Raw genomic sequence first — 12,862 nt, 5'->3', positions numbered from 1 at the left:
GACCTCCCCATCCAAATCCGAAATTACAAGTAATCCGGGTTTCCATTTTGTTTATTATTTATTTCCCGCGCTTAAGATATAAATGTCCATTAATTAATTAAAGTCTGCTATCGACTTAATTAATTAACATCTTATTAATTCCAAGAGTGGACTTATCAAGAAACACTTATTTATTATTCATGGAATAATTAAATTTGAACTGGCCAGTTTCCGAATAATAAAAACCTTGTTCAAGCTCCCCTTGAGGACATTATCAAACGAGACTCACCTCGCGCACGATTCAACATAATAGCAATCCTAGCACCTCTAGATAATGATCACCACTACCCAATATACCTGGATCGTTGGGTGACGAAAAACCCGCACCTTTAGTAAGTCAAAGTAATAGATACTCAATATCGTATGCTCAATGTTAACGTACATTGATTAAAAAATAGATATTTATCAAGACCTAGTCTTTCAGTAGATAGCATAAAGACACGTCTTGCTGTTAGATCCATTCAGTGCTATACCACACCAACGTCATCTTTTTTCAATAAGGCTTAGAAATAATCGGACTGATATTGCAACCTTTCGCGATAGGTAGCCAAAGCCTATCTAGGTTGTGAAATTCTTCTTTTTCTTTTGCAAAGCATTGCATAGAACCGACTGTAGTTACTTTAAATTGGACGCGGTCCACAACCAGTCTACTAAGCAAAAGAATTAGGCTTTGTTTACTTCTTATGCATTTAAATGTTTATAAAACATCTTATAAACGCACAAGCAAACACAATGTAATAATATACTGATTCTATACGTGCAAACTGCTCAAATAATACTTAATCAGGTTAAAAGTGGATTGTAGAGTTTTTCCCTATACAAGCAAGATTCTATTCGCGCGAACTCACTCGAAACATGCTTAAACTCGCTCGAAACATGTTTTTTAGTATACTAAACCTAACAGCACTTTCTTCTTCATTCACTCTCACTAAGGGTTTTATGTCTTCTGTTTTGCCAGCTCATTCATGTTTTCCTAACACAACTTGGACACACACATAGATTGGTTCGACATGCTTTGTTCAAATGACCCACTATCCTACCAACTGACCTATCAACTGATCAAGTTATGATTCGACATACTTCGCTTGGTTGATTCAGATGATTAGCAGGTTCAAAAGGTAAACATAGATAAGTCAAGTCATGCTTATGTCCAAATACTCCACACTACTCATCCCATCTCACTTTATCAAAGCTTGCCCTCAAGCTAGCCTGATAAAGTGGAAAAGAGGAGTAAGTGTTGTCTAAACACAGGAATAACAAACCATTTTACCAAAAACAAACTTCTCACACTTAGACCGAACATCGGGCTAAGTGGGAGAAGACACCAACTGATACGCTTGGATTTTTCATTGTTTTAAGGCCATCTTTTGGTCCGTTTTTAATGTCAAAGTTGCATTACATGTCCATTATTTGCATATTTTGTATATTTTGGTATTTTGACATGTTTTGTGAGAAATATGCATATTTGAGCCTAAAAAAGAAGTCAAAACGCAAAGTAGGAAATCTGGAGCTGTTCTGCATGTCCAGCGACCGCTACTGCATTGTCGGCGACCGCTGGCGCCCAACGGTCGCTAAGACAGTAGCGGCCTGCTCCAAAAAAGTTTTGCATGAAGTCAAGACACGCCCAGCGACCGCTGGAGAATGCGTGGCGACCGCTACCGAGAGTCCAAAGAGTTACGGAATGATGGATGGCGACCGCTGAAACAAGTGCAGCGACCGCCAGCCAAAGGTCAGAAGTCTCAGACCATCTCATGGAGACCGCTGGCCAAGGTGCAGCGGCCTTCTAGGAAAAAGCGGCGAGCGAATTTTCCCTACTTTCTATCTAAGATTTACCATATTTTGCAACCCTTTTCCTTATATGACGAGGGACGATTTTTCCCCTATAAATAGCCCCCAAAGCTTCATCAAAAGAAGTTCATCTCTTTGCAAAATATTTCCAGAGTTCAAGAGTTAGAGTACTTCATTGTGCAAGGAGTTGAAGAAGGATTCAAGATCATCAAGGCTATAAGGATTCAACATTTGGGTTTTATTGCTTTAGTTCTTATGTTTTCATTGTTTTCCCTTCAATCTATGTGTTTAGCTTATTTCATCATGTGTAACTAAACTCATAGGATTCTAGGGATGTGTTAGTAACTTTTATTGGTTTATACAGTTCTATTTTCTATTTAACATCCATTTGTTCTTACTTTGTTTCTTCCTTAAGTTGCTCCGTAATACTTCACATTTGAGTGACACATTCAGTGATGATTTAATATAACTTGCTAAATAATCGTGAGAGGAGGTTGGCGAGTTAGACCCACTTAATAGACAATACAATTAGCTTCCTTTAAAACGGCACTGTTAATTGAGAGTGAGGACTTATAGGAGTTACATATTTAGGATTGACAACCCTAATGTTCGTAATCAACGTTTGCATCGTATGAGCATAAGCTAGGTGACTCGTTCTAGGGTGTTGTAGTTGAAATTTTTATAACCATAATTGTGAAAGTACATCCCTGGAATTCCCCTTATCTCTATACTATTATCTCCGTGATTTAATTGCAATTAGTTGTTTCTTTGCTTTCAAAAGTTCTTTGTTTTCAAAAATCTCCAAATCTGTCGGTTTTCCAAATAGTCATTGAGTTTTAGTAGAGGATAGACAATTTGTGTTTGTTTTCCCCGTTATCGATATCCGATACTAACCTTTAGCTATAATATTCCTACTTTGTATACTTGCAGATATTTATAGTGCTAATAAAAAGTGCATAACCAACTCATCACAAAAGAAGACAGTCAAAGCAAACACAAACTTCTCACACTTAGAAAGTGCATCACCAACTCATCACAAAAGAAGATAGTCAAAGCAAACACAAACTTCTCACACTTAGACTGGGCACCAGGCTAAGTGTGATGAAGATAAACATGAAGAACAGACACATGTATACAGACATAAATATAAAATACTTGGTCAATGGGGGTAGTGGTTTCTCCTTGGCCGATCTCTCCTGGAGTCCGTTGCTCTGGGGTGTAATTCCTCTCTTCCAGCTGGTCTTCTACAGCTGGCGCCCAGGGCTGTAGGTTGGGGAGCCCTTTGCCGCTGTGGAACTATCTCTCTGGCCATCAGGGACACGATCTCGCGCACCGCGTAGACCGAAGTCCTAACATCCTCATTGTGTTTCAGTTGTATCTCAGTCTGGGTTGTTAGCAACTGCGTCTGGGCCTCGGAGCTCAGAGCTAGTCTTTCAGTATTTAGGGCTATCATCTCAAGCAGCCCTTCCATTCTTGCTCTCCAATCATCCAGGTGTCCGACGAGTTCCACGAGGCTAGCATGTCCAGGAGACACCGCAGGCATAGCAGATGTAGTAAGTGCAGTAGCTTCGTTCTGTGGCTCTGTTTCCTTTTCCTTCTCAACATCAACCACCTCCATCTGCTTTTGCTTAATCCTCTTTTTAATAACTCCCTCAGGCTGCGAGTTTGGCTTAATCACATGATAGAAACGCATTCTGCTACCCCTCTGTACCAGGATGCCAACATTCTTGAAGAATTTTGTACCAAACAACTCCGGAGTAAGGCAATAGGACAGCATGGGTATCCTCTCGACTACGGTCGTACCCACACAGTTCACGAAAAAATAGCCCCTAGTACATGACATTAATTTAAGTTGACAGGTCCTAGCAATCCAATATCCCAAATGCACATTCCTCTTCTTCAACATAAAGTATAATTCTGCTTCTGTGACGGAAGTGGCCGTGTTCTCCTAGGCCAACAGATTTGCGCCCACAAAGACTTGGGCTAAACAGAGGATGTGATATTTAATGCAGTCAGCTCTGGATGTTGTTGGTTGATAAGCTTCAGTGCCCCTTGGAACCATCTCTTCCCAAGCGGCTTGTTCGTTGAAATCTGGGATTTCCTTCGGAGCACCGATTTCTCTCTCAAACCATTTAACTTCTTGGTCTGCATTGTACATGCCAAGTCTCACGGACCACTCTCTGAGGCTCATCCTCATTTCTCTCGTAAGCAACCTGAAACTGATAGATTCAGCACCCACATCAGTCGTGTACGTGAATCGGAATGAAGTGAAGAACTCATGGGACAACTCTATTGGCATTCTTGGCGTGCGCAGATCCAAAAGCCAATCAAATCCTATTCCTGTGATGTACTGCATGAACTCCTCTACACCTTCAAGCTTCTCCAGGGCGAGTTAGTCCAGTCGCCTTCCAGACCTTGCTTTCTTGCCCGACCCCAACCTTGCAGCACATTCGGCCGTTGTCTAGTGGTCTTTGAATGTGACCATTCGCCCTAGAAACTCGTTGTCCATTCTGACACGTATCTTCTCAAATTGCATCATGGCCATCTCCGGCCTTTTCTCGGACGCACTCCTCGCCCCATCATTTCTTCGCTTAGAACGACGCTCCATCCTCAGTTTCTCATCTTCCTCATCATCTTGTTCATCGGACCACCTTCTTCCTTCCTGAATCACCAAGGTTGTTGAGGCCTGCCTTGGCTTCTTTTTCAATGGGATAGCGATGTTTTTCCCTTTCCTTTTACTCTCCCTCCTTTCTCTTTCTCTGTCTTCCACCTCAGCAGGTGGGTCGGGCATCCCAGAACTAGGTTGTGCGTCAATCGGTGTGAAGATGATGTCCTCTTCTTCTTCAGGTTCTTCAACAGTTATTAGCCTCCTTCTGCGGCGTGACGCTCCAACCACACCCCTTGCTGGGCTATTCATATCCTCCCTTGTTCTCTGTATAGGGGCTTGTTGTGGTTGTTCTTCTTCAGACCTCCTTTCCGAGGTCCCTTCTCTAGCTGGCCTCTTCTGATAAGTATGGACGGCAGCAACTCTTGCTTCAGTGGCCTCATCTCTGGGAGGCACCTTCTCAGTTTCCTTATTTTATCGGTCAAAATAACCACTTCCCTATTCTCCGGTGTTTCATCAGTAATAGTCTCTACTCTCTCAGTAGAGTTCCTTCCAGCAGTCCGGTCTTCATCCACTTCCATATCCATATCAGTAGTTTCAGAATACTTTGCCGCCAAGTTTGCTGCGACTTCTTCAGGAGTGAGCAGCGGTTGCTCGGCTTCCTCTATGGGATCATGCACCATTGCTGTTTCCATCGAAATCGACTCGGATTGAGTCTCTTCCGGTACTTCAGCCATCATACATGGCTCAACCCTCTTGTTATTAGTCCGACAGTATCCAAAACCCCATCTTTCGGGACGGTGGGTCCCCCAGCGCTTTCCACCTCTTCCTCCTCCTCTAACGGCTCTTCCATCTTGGTCACGACATTGGCTTCGTCTTCGATGACGATGGTTTCCTCACTGCACTCCTGTTCCGCCGGTGCATCACCGGTTTCCATTTGGCAGGTTTGTGTGTTCTGTTGCGCGGCGGCAAGAGGTGTTGAGATCGCTTCGAGTTGGGCCAATAGCAAAGCGGAGTCCACATTTGCATCTAGTGACTGGATCATCTCCACCAATCGTTCTCTGGCCAGTGTGAGGTAGGAAGGGTGGTTGCTCTCAGAAGTGACGGGTGTGGTAACGGTCGGAATCGCTCCTGACTTTCCAGTTTCCCGCTACAGAGGCCTCGAACTATTGGCGGCCTTGGTGGTGGGAGTGTTCCCTGAAGCTTTTGGTGCCTTTCCTTCCATTTTCCTTGGTGGATTGTGGTTGATTAAGGAACTAGGGTTTGCTCTCGCCGGAATCTGCAGAGAAAATCGTGGTGAGAAATTTGGGGAGTAGTTGGGGGAGAGGAGTACGGGAGGTTCAAATAATACTATTCTATTCGCAACCCTTCGATTTCTCCCCAAAATTCTCCATTTTTACCCCATTTTCTCTCGGTACGTGCCAGTGAAACCTTAATTCCATACTTAGAAAAATTTGACAAAATTACCTAAACAACGTGGAAGTTTTGACTTGACTGGATCAAGTGAGTTCCGTAAAATGGGCTCCTTGAATTTTCTCAGTCTTAGCGACTTGATTCAGCCAGGTCTAGGCTCCCGAAAATATTTTTGAGATTTTTAACTTTTTAATTTGTTTGGAAGATTTTAAGACATATTTTGAAAGGATATGTACACATATTTACACAACTCCAAATGTCTTGGCAATTTACTTGATCATCTGAAACAACGGCAACTGATCAAGTGTATCATCCAAGACACTTACCAATTGACCAGGTTAGGCGACAACACTAGGGATGCACAGCGGAATCTCTTCCATTGTGCATGCCTCCGAATCACTTCCCTGAAGTTTGGGAGCAAAGTTTGGGTCGCTTCCCTGAAGCTCTATTGTTTCGTTCGCTCTTAGGGCGACAATGGTGAATGGTCCCGTCCACTTCGACTTCAATTTATCGGGCATCAACTTCAGTCTCGACTGGAACAGGAGAACTCTCTGTCCCACATACAACTCCTTCACCCTCAGGTTTTTATCATGTTAGAGCTTGGTCTTCTCCTTGTACCACATGGCTTCATCATATGATTCCAGCCTGAGTTCCTCCAATTCCTACAAATGGAGTTTTCTTTCTTCTGCGCAGGTTTGGTGTTGCGTATTCATCTGCTTGATGGCCCAGTATGCTTTATGTTCAACACCCACAGGGAGGTGGCACATTTTTCCGAAGACAATTCTGTACGGCGACATCCCGATCGGGGTTTTATAAGCTGTCCGATACTCCCACAAGGAATCCTCCAACCTTGTGCTCCAATCTTTCCTAGAAGGGTTCACTGTCTTTTCCAAAATGCTTTTTATCTCTCTATTAGAGATCTCACTCTGGCCATTGCTTTGCTGGTGATAGGGATTGGACAATCTGTGGTGAACCCTCTACCTCTTCCCTGATCGGATATGATCGCCCTTGGTATCCAAAATCGGCTGAATATATTGCTCTTCAGAAATTTGGCAACTTCTTTTGCTTCTCATGTGCTCGTAGCCTTAGTCTCGATCAACTTGGAGAAGTAATCAACTGCAACCAGGATGTAGGAGTTTCCGTAGCATGAAGGGAAAGGACCCATGAAGTCCATGCACCAGACATCGAACACTTCACAAACAATAACCGGTACCTGTGGCATTTTATCTCCCGCAAAGATCCTATCGGTCAGTTGACAACGGTTGCAGTTTTTACAGAACTCATATGCGTCTCTGTTCAGAGTCGGCCATTAGGACCCACTATCAAGAAACTTCCTCGCAGTCCTCTTAGGCCCGAAGTGTCCTCCACATGCCAAAGAATGGCAGTGTGTTAATACATCTCTCTGTTCCCAGTCAGGGACACACCTTCTTGTCACCTAATCGGCTCCCATCTTCTATAGGTACGGATCATCCCATAAGTAAAACTTGGCCTTATTTCACACATAAATTCCTCTAGATCATTTGAGTTGGAAGCTTTGCCCAAACTGATCATGATGTTGGATTCTTCAACCAAGTATAATTTCTCCTCTAGGAAAGCATCAGGGATATCTTCCTTGTCTTCTCCTTGTGTTATTCTACTCAAATGGTCAACAACTCTGTTCTCTGTCCTAGCTTTATCCTTTGCCTCCCAATTAAATTCCTGCAATAGCAACACCCAGCGAATCAACCTGGGCTTGGAATCCTTTTTAGTCATCAAATACTTGATCGCTGCATGGTCAATGTATACGATAATTTTGGATCCCAACAAATATGGCCGAAACTTCTCAAAGGAGTACACAATAGGCAACATTTCCTTTTCTGTTGTGTCATTGTTTTTCTGAGCCTGATTTAATGCCTTAGAGGCGTAGAAGATCACGTAGGATTTTCCGTATATCCTCTAGCCCAAAACCGCCCTTACTGCAAAGTCACTTGCGTCGCACATTACCTCAAAAGGGTGATTCCAGTCTGGGGTTCTGATAAACAAGTCCGAGACAAGTCGATCATTTAAAAGATGAAAGGCACTCTGGCATTTCTCGTCGAAGATAAACTAAACATCATTATTCAGGATATGAGTTAATGTCTGTGCAATCTTGGCGAAGTCCTTGATGAACCTCCTATAGAATCCCGCATGGCCCAAGAAACCTTGTACCTCCTTCTGATTTGTAGGAAACGACTTAGTAATAACTTCCACATTTGCCTTATCAACTTGTATTCATCTCTCTGAGACGACGTGGCCCAAAATGATTCCCTCAGGACTCGAAAGAATTCCCATATACTGTGAAGTCGTCCATAAAGATCTCGATGTATTCTTCCAGTAAATCGGAGAAGATGCTCATCATACACCTTTGGAAAGTCCCTGGTGCATTACACAAACCAAAAGGCATCCTTCTGTACGCATATGTCCCAAAAGGGCACGTAAAAGTCGTCTTCTCCTGGTCCTCCGGGTCCACATATATCTGAAAATACCCACTGTAGCCGTCTAGGAAGCAAAAATACTGCTTACCTGCTAGTCTCTCGAGCATCTGGTCAATGAAAGGCAGCGGAAAATGATCTTTTCGTGTAGCCTCAATCAACTTTCGATAGTCAATACATATTCTCCAGCCTGTTATCAGTCTTGTGGGAACCAACTCATTCTTTTCATTTTTCACCACCTCAATGCCCGAGTTTTTTGGTACCATATAGACTGGATAGACCCACTTGCTATCTGGAATATAATATATGATCCCCAGGGCCAATAATTTCAAGACTTCTTTTAACACTTCTTCCCTCATATTGGAGTTCAATTTCCTCTGATTCTTACGGTGAGCCTTGGCACCCTCCTCTAGGCAGATATGGTGCATACACAGATCTGGGCTGATGCCCACCAAATCTAACAAAGTCCACCAGATGGATTTCTGATTTCTTCTTAATACTTCCAGTAATTTCTCTTCTTGTTCCTTGGTCAGCCGACTGTTGATGATTACTGGAAATGTCTCTTCATCTCCCAGATAAGCATACTTCAAATCTGGGGGCAATGTCTTCAACTCCTTCTTGGGTGAGATTGCCTCTTGAGGCAGCGGGTTCTTTTCCATGTTCTTCACTGCAAGTTCCCCAAATTATGGTAATTTCTCCAGACTGCCCAGTTCATCCAAGCTGTTCAGTTGGGCCAAATCACTTGATCCAATCGGCCCTGGCCTTTGGCAAAATCCCATAATAGCCTTATTAATTTCTTCTTCCATCAAGTCTCGTGTGATCAACGCCTCGCACCACCCTGCGACCTCCTTTTCAATGGAGTCACTCAACTCAGAAGCCTCAAGTTGTTCTTGTAGAAGCTCAGTTTCAAGGAACTTCCTGAACTAAAGGTGTAATGACATCCAGAGAATGCAGATTCTCAATGTCTGATGGCTTCTTCATGGCTTCATCAATGTTGAACGTGAATTTCTCTCCATGATAGTCAAGGCAAATTGTGTCGTCACTGACATCAATTAAAGTTCTAGCTGTCCTGAGAAACGGTCTCCCCAACAATACTCCACTCGATTCTCCAACCTCCGACTCGTTCATACGGATTACTTGGAAATCCACCGGATAGAGGAAGTTGTGCACCCTCACGATTACATTCTCTAAAACTCCCTCTGGGTTTATGCACGATCTGTCTGCAAGCTGAATGACTACCTTCGTATCCACCAATCTGACACCAGTTAATTTTTTGTACACCGAAAAAGGCAATACATTGATGGAAGCCCCTAGGTCACACATATCATGTTCAATGTTCACGTTCCCAATGACAATCGGCAAAGTGAACATCCCAGGGTCAGTTCTTTTTTAAGGAAGTCTCTTCTTCTGGATAACAGTGGATACGCTTTCCCCAATCACTATTTTCCTATCAGCTTTCGCCTTCCCGGCTATGAAATCCTTGATGAATCTACTGAACGGGGACAGTTTCAATGTCTGCAAGAACGGTAGGTTGATCTTCAGCTTCCCAAAAATTTCCATAAAATCGGTGGGGTCTTCCTTCTGCCTCTTAGGTTCACCCGATACGGGTAAGGTTTGGTAGGTTTGACAGCACTACTTGACCCTTCATTCTGGGCTTCACCCTCCTGGTTTTTTTCTTCCTCGTGCAACTCCTCTGGCTCTTCATCGGGAAGTATCGGGTCGGCAAATTGAGGCAACGACTTCTTCACCTCGTCCAAGGGGGCCTTTTTTCCAGCCTGCCCTTGGGTCAATTCCTCACTTCCTTCATCTGTCCCCCTCATGGGTTCGGCATAGTTTCTTCCTGATCTCAGAGTAATCTTACTAATATTAGCCATGGATGGCATCATAACAGTAGCTGGAAGGTGACCATTATGCCTGCGTATCTCGTTCAATGTGGTAGCCATCTATGAGATCTGTTTAGTAAGCATATCCATGGCCGCCTTGTGCTCTTTCTAGGCATCTTGCAACCTGTGCACCACACAATTGTTAGCCAGCATGTTTCCTGAAGATGTTGTTGGGAGTTCAGCAAATCTCCAATCAACTCTTCTGTGCCCTTAGATTGCTTGGCCGACGGCTGGCTTGAACTCGCTCCTGGTGGGTTATTAGATGACGACCCTGATCCATGATGAATATTCCCATGTGGTCCTTGACTTCCCTGTTGTTGTGGGGGGGAGTTTGGATTCTTGTTTTGGTAACCTCTCTGATGTGGTGGAACACAGGAGACAATTTGATTGTTCTGATTTCGGTTCTGCCAGTGTGGCTGATTCACATGTCCCATGTTGTTGTTCCAGTTATTCAGCTCTACATGGTTCCGATTCTGCCACTAAGGTTGCCCTTCCTGCTGCGGTGGATAACTGATAGCCGGCGGCTGTTGATAAGTTATCGCAGGTGATTGCTGATAAGTAATCACTAGCGGCGGTGGCTGATTCTGGTTCTGATCGGACCATCTGAAATTGGGATGATCTCTCCATGGAGCATCTCTCGGTTTCCCGGGGTTCCAGCTACTGTTGGGGTTCCAATGTCCAGCCACACTCACGTGAGCCTAAAAATCCGAATCTCCTTAGGGTCCATAGCTGGGATACATCCCCTCCTGGCTTGATACAACATTTACTTTCTCCTGCGGAGCAGGTTGATTCTGCTTCTCCATTGCGGCCAATATTGTCTTCTCCAGCTTATCCATGCGGGCCTCCATTCTTTCCTCGGCAGTGTCCGCGGACGTATTAGCCACCACTCACCTCAAGATTGTGGTTCTCGGATTATCATATGCTCTCTTGGCATTGATCAGTCTATCAAGCACTCTTTTGGCTTCGCTCACTCTCACCTTAGAGAAATCGCCACCGCTTGAAGAGTTCATAAGATCCTTGCTTTCTGGTTAGTCCTTCATAGAAAGTGTTATAAACATCGGCTTCCACCATGTGGTTGTTCGGGCACGCGTCCAGCAACCCTTTATATCTTCGCTAATATTCACTCAAAGTTTCATCACTGTCCTGATGGGCTCCATGTATCTCCTTCTTCAGAGCATCCTTGTGGAGGGAAATAAGTAATCTAGGAAAACTTGTCGGAACTCCGGCCAGGTCCTTATAGATTTTGGGGGTAGCCTCATGAACCAAGTATTTGCCTCTCCTTGAAGTGCGAAAGGGATAGCTCGCAACATGTAGTCATCCTCACTGGATCCAACTGGTCGATTCTGAATCCCACAGAGCTTGCAGAACTCGTGCAGGAATGTGTAAGGGTTATCCACTCTTCTCCCGTAGAAGTGCGGCATAACATCTAACACATTATTCTTTATCTCAATTCCTGACTGAGTAGGGGTCACCACGATGGCTTGCGATGGTTCACAGTTCAGGTGGGCATTGAGGGATCGAATCTCAGGATCATTATCCACTATATCTGCCATTGGAATGAGTTCTTCCTCTGGCTCAACTTTTTCTTTGGGTTCGGTAAACGGGAGTGTCTCCTATTCCCCTTCGGAGCTCGAGTGTGATGGTCTGCCAGTGTACAACCCAGACCTGGTGACAACGGGATTTGCTACTGCTCTTATCCTCCAGTTGTTCTTTGTGTCTCTCCAGTTGACTGCTTTATTCCAGCGTCTAAAGTTCGGGGCCCAGTACATAAACTGAGAAAGAAAAAGTAAAAGAAATCAAACTATATGCACAAAATATCTCAAACACATGAAAATAAAACGCCATCCAACCCCGACAATGGCGTCATTTGAAAGCTAGGTATACACTAAGGACTCTAGTTCGCAATACATATTAAAACAAGCAGAGTTCTCGCAACTGATCAAGTCAGATGATGAATGGGTCAAGTAGGCAACTATCCGGTCGTTGGTTATGCAAAGGAGGGACTTAGGGCTTTCAAGACCTTAACCCACAATACTATAGACTAGTAAATGGAAGTAAGGGTCGAATCCCACCGGGACAGAGGCGTGCCGAGTTGTGTTCGAGACATGTTTTGGGGTTGGCTGTTGCCACGCTTCACTAAGGTGGGTTAAACTACAACTAAGATTTGGACTATTCAAGTCACAGAACTAACTTGATCAATTAAACTAAGCATGAATAAACAGCATGTCACAAACGGATCAACTCAAACAGGAACAGCACGACAGCAAGAAGCAATTTGGGACCACTGACACTACTAAAAGTTGTAAACAACAAAAGATGACAGAGACTGCTACCCTAACAAACTACGACTTTCTTCTTCGCTAAGCAACTGAATAAAACACCTACGGCAGATGAAAACAGAGCAGATGACATGAAAGCATGAAATAGATAAATTAAGGCACAGATTCATGAAATTCGGTCGAGAGGAAAACAGATCTACAGCAACTATCAAATTTCATGCAAGTTGACAAACTAAAACTCAGATCTAATCATGAACGACTAAATTATGCAGAACTAAGCTCCAAATCAAAACAGGACTAAAGCTAAACAAGAGAAACGAGATCAGAAAACACCAGATCCAAAACAACTTGCATTAAAAACTCCATTTCATAAACGATCTTCAATGAGTAAAACAAAACATAATT

This window comes from Salvia splendens, chromosome 12, assembly GCF_004379255.2.
Source record: "Salvia splendens isolate huo1 chromosome 12, SspV2, whole genome shotgun sequence".
Lineage (NCBI taxonomy): Eukaryota > Viridiplantae > Streptophyta > Magnoliopsida > Lamiales > Lamiaceae > Salvia > Salvia splendens.
This window is presented reverse-complemented; position numbering follows the sequence as displayed.